This window comes from Sinocyclocheilus anshuiensis, unplaced genomic scaffold, assembly GCF_001515605.1.
Source record: "Sinocyclocheilus anshuiensis isolate Anshui unplaced genomic scaffold, SAMN03320099.WGS_v1.1 scaffold1158, whole genome shotgun sequence".
In the NCBI taxonomy this organism is placed as follows: domain Eukaryota; kingdom Metazoa; phylum Chordata; class Actinopteri; order Cypriniformes; family Cyprinidae; genus Sinocyclocheilus; species Sinocyclocheilus anshuiensis.
In genome coordinates, this window is record NW_015537983.1 from 79,416 (window position 1) to 84,310 (window position 4,895).

Here is a 4,895-nt window from a genome sequence, read left to right on the forward strand (position 1 = left end):
CCATAACGTTCTGGGAACGTTTTGATCTATTTAAATAATAAAAACAAGACGCATCACAAACCACCACATGTTTAAATGAATGTGTAAGATATTAATATGTATTATGTTTAAAAATCGTGTGTGTTGGTCTCTACTAATTTTGAATATTTATTTTTTCCTCCAACAGTGACTGCTTTGAAAGTGTAGAAAATGGAATCTGGCTCGGTATGTTTTTGATTTTAAGAGTTTTATAGGGGTGGTAATTGACAATATGTCATCACAACAAAAATACAATACTCTTTGGAAGAGAGCTAAAAGAGACCAGCATAAATCTGCAAAAAGGTCTCATGTGGAATCTGAAACAACCTCTAATAATCTAGAGACCCCAAAAATACAGCCTCTTGAGGTAACACAGAATCCTGTTGAATTTGAGGGAGCTCAAGCAAATTATGATTCAGATTCTGATTCTGTTGATATACCTGATGATGAAAGTGTAGATGGCATACTGCCCCTAAATGTTAGACTTGCACAATGGGTCAGCAAATTTCAGGTAAAACACAATGCAGTGGATGGCCTTCTTAAGATTCTTGGAGAATATCACCCAGAATTTCCAAGAACTGCAAGAACATTGCTTGGAACTTGTGAGACTCTGACTTTTGAAGTGAAATCTGGAATGCAGTATTTCTATTTTGGCTGCAAAGAAAAGATGCACAAATACTTAAAAATGTACCCCCATAGTGTTGTCTCTCATTTAGAATGTCTGGACATCTCTTTGAATATTGATGGCTTGCCATTATTCAAAAGCAACAACGGAGCCTTGTGAGTATTTTTTGCAAGCACACTTAGGCATAGCAGATATCTCAGATAGCTGCTAGTAAACCTTTTTTTATTTTTCAGGTGTTTTCTCAAGTACCTCACAAACAGAGAACTGCATTGCTTCAACATCTGAAATGGAAGAACATTATCAAGGTGAAAGAGATTTCAATGGTTATACTTGCAATTTAAATATATTAAATTGACATTTTTATACAAAAGAGAGGAATGCATAATTGATGAATACTTAATATTAGTTTATGCATATTGAGGTAATGTTTAATTTTAAAGTACAACCTATTAATTGTAATATTTTATTCTTTAATCTCAGTAGACAACATGTCAGACACACTTACGATAGACAAAACTCCCAGCACCAATGTGGGTGAGTATTAAATTTGCCCTGCGCTGTTAATTTATTCAATAAATATGCTTAAATATACTTAAATCCTTGAAATGTTGGTAGCCTAATTTAAAATGACTGCAAGTCCACTTTCTCTGAAGCTATTAATTGCAGATTAGGCTACTAGAATAATAAACGTTTTTCTAATGGGTTGCTTGCATTTGGTCGGGTGTTATCGCAGAATAAACCCCTCCAGGATGATCAGGACCCTGATGTGAATCGGAGGGTAATGACTGCTGGATGTACATTATCCTACTTATTACTTGGCTGCCACATAAGTAAATGATCAGACATAAAATACTGATTTTAAATATTTTTATTAGTTAATTTGTAACCTCTCAGAATCATGTTTTACAGAACATTGGAATTGGGAATTGGGGGCGTGGCTTAGGACGGCGATTGCGGGGAGGGTGGGACTTTCGCTTTCAGTGCTATCAGACTAAAGTTAGCATTTTCCAAGATCTCCTACTGCACCTTTAAAACGTTAATGCAAAGATAAGGAACTGAATTCAGTTGTATGAAGTAGCCAAATTGAATGTCTTACGATCAAAAATAATAACTTCCTAATGTTCTGTTCACTTCACAGGTGGAGAATGAGGAGACATTACACGGGTGTACACAGGAATCCAGTGTACACACAGACTAAAATTGTATTTGGCCTAATACATGTTTAATGTTTCTTGTGAAATGTTCATGCATATTTTAATATTTAAATAAGTTTCAATGTTTTATAAGGCAATTTTACATTAGTTGTAAGTTTAACTTTTAGCTTTTAGGTTTTTATTATTTAGAAACATTTGCTTACAACTTAGTTACCAAAGTTAATATGTAACTTGAATTCAGAACCTTTTAGACTTTTAAAAATTAATATTCAGATTGTTAATGTTCAATATTAATGGTTATATTTTGAGTGAAAATAAAGTTTGAAGAATGTTGTAACACACGGTTTTGTAACCTTTTATTAATGTTCTAAACACGGTTAATTAACTGGATATTTTACATTTCTTAGAATATTAAAAATAAGTGTTCAAAGAACGTTGTTTTTTGGGTGAAAATAAAGTTAGGAGAATGTTGTAAGAAGTGTATTTGTAACCTATAAATAACGTTTTAATAACGTTAGAAACTGGACAGTATAACATTTTTATAATATTGAAAATAAATGTTTATAGAATGTTATATTTTGGTTGGAAATAAAGTTAGTCAAATGTTATACAAAATGTTTTGGTAACCTTTAAATAACGTTATTATAACAACAATAAAACTGGACATTTTAACCTTCTTAGAATATTATAAACAAATGTTTAAAGAACGTTATATTTTGGTAGGAAATGAAGTTAGTCAAACGTTACACAAAATGTTTTGATAACCTTTAAATAACGTTATTATCACAATAAGAAAACCGGATATTTTAACTTTCTTAGAATATTATAAACAAATGTTTAAAGAACGTTATATTTTGGTAGGAAATGAAGTTAGTCAAACGTTATACAAAACGTTTTGATAACCTTTAAATAACGTTATTATCACAACAAGAAAACTGGACATTTTAACGTTTCAGAAACATTCCACAACAATGTTCCCACAACCAAAATGAAATGTTTTGAAAATGTTTTTAGAACCTAAAATTGTTAGCTGGGGCATCTGTGAATACTTTTGACAGCATTCTAACTGTGCATATATGGAGCAGAATAAAAAATGAAACAAACACAGCATGTCCATTTTTACTGCATGGTTCTCTTTCCATGGCTTTTCAAGCAAACAGTCAAGCAGAGAGGGCTGTTAGTGGCATTATCAGTGGATCCATGCTCTTGTGTGGTGACAGCTAAATAATGGATCCCAAATTTCAATTTGAGGAGCTAACAACTGTCTTCATTTTCTCCTGTCCTCTCACCATCCAATCCGTAGGCTGATCTGCAAGTAAGACATCTGCCATGACAGATACGGCTCTTTGGGGACAAATATTCCGTCTCCTTATTGCATTTTGGACAATGACTCCATTTAGTTGCTAATGTGAAGTATAATAAGGCCACTAAACATGAATGAAGAAGTTCCACTGTGGGAGGTGAACGACAGGTTGCGTATATTCACAAAGCCACCCAACTCACTGCAGGTTTTATCACACAGAACAATCAGTGCCCTTTCCCTGTGTCTGTCCTTAAAACCATACTCGTATAACAATTTGTCAGCTCTGATGTATCTCAGAACAATTTGTATCTCAGATGCTAGGCTGGAGTAAGACCGCTTAACATGTTTCCATCCACCTAGTTTTATGCGCATTTTGGGATACTGCATAAAAATGTTTTTTTAAAAAACCTCAGCTGAGCGCATTCTCTTTTTTTTTTTTATCCAATGAGAAAACATGCACATAAACTACGATGGAAACACATTTACCAAAACAAATCCTCAATGCACATCAAAAAAATCATGTGATTTTGTGCCATGGGACAGCGTAACTGGACTGATCTCATTGCATATCTTCTGAAATGTTGTATTGGTCATTCTGAAATCCCTGAGCCAAAGTATGTCATTAAAGTGGTTTGATTGCATTCCCAAACAGCAGGCATCCGGCTTCGAAAGCAAGAAAACATGACTGTGTATACTGCATTTTATTTGCGCATTCTGAGGCGAAAGCAATTTATTATATATGAAAAAAGACCAACAGTGGCTTCTTATACTGCAACAAATGACCTTTTCCTTAGTGATATTTGGCACCAGTTTATCAGGAAGTTATGATTTTGCTCGCTAGATGGAAATGATGCTTTATTCGAAAATGTTGTATGTGATATTCCAAATTTAAATTTGCAGATTTGGATGGAAATATATTTTAGTAGCCAGCATCTTGGAACAGTAGTGTTAAAAAAAATAACCCCAATATATTTTATTGATCTTAGTTTAAGTTTGGCCAAAAGGTGTACCGCTGACAGGAAGCTGTTTAACAAGGGACCACTTTTACAGACAGAAGAGAAATGGACAGGTTCATCTGAGGGAATGATTAGTCTTCACTCCGTCAAATAGATGTTACTGCTGTAAGCAATTTTTTTTAACAACCCTATATTTCAGGGCACAACTGAAAGCAAAGTCTCTCATCAGATTATGAAGGTTTGGCAGAATACAGCAGTGCACATATAGATCAGGAATTATGTGATAATCCGGATGCTCAAATAATTAAAAAAATAAAAATAAATTATGGATTTTCACAGTTTTGCATTACATTGAACCTGCAATTTCAAATGTTGTTTGAGGGGGAGGTACAGTACTTAAGAGAATCAATGAAACAGCAGTTTGCAAACAAGGCAACTACCTCCATTTTGTACGATTTCATCGGTAGGGTCAGGTAAGATTTTGCTACTTGTATGAAATAGATGGTTGTGACAAATGGCTACAATTTGGATTTCCAAAGGAAGAAAGAAAGAAAAAAAGAAAGAAAGAAAAAAGGATGTTTACAACCCAGGTTCATTGGAAAACAAAATACATTTGCTCAAAAAACCATGTCATTTTACCTGGCTTCATGAAAAAGCTTGGACTGCTAGGCCTCAAGGACACATTTCTAATGTGTAAATGTCCAATCTGTCTACAATTGTACAAACCCTTTCCATTTCAAATGGATCACATCCCTTAGGTCTTTTACTCACCTTCCTTTGACCCGCGATTCTTCCTACCCCTACCCGCGGGCGGGGGAGGAGCGCGAGCCGCGACACTA

General features: G+C 34.4%; 1 long non-coding RNA gene and 1 pseudogene across 1 annotated transcript in view; one reads left to right on the forward strand and one right to left on the reverse strand.

Annotated features, from left to right (window-relative positions):
• The window catches only part of LOC107673946 (uncharacterized), a 2,401-nt gene extending 474 nt beyond the window's left edge, over positions 1-1,927 (forward strand). The window contains exons 2-3 of the long non-coding RNA XR_001632453.1: positions 167-204; positions 1,782-1,927. This is a non-coding gene — a long non-coding RNA (uncharacterized LOC107673946). The remainder of the gene's footprint in view (positions 1-166; positions 205-1,781) is intronic.
• LOC107673940 (leucine-rich repeat and fibronectin type-III domain-containing protein 2-like) overlaps positions 1-4,895 on the reverse strand; it is a 48,706-nt pseudogene that overhangs the window by 24,068 nt on the left and 19,743 nt on the right.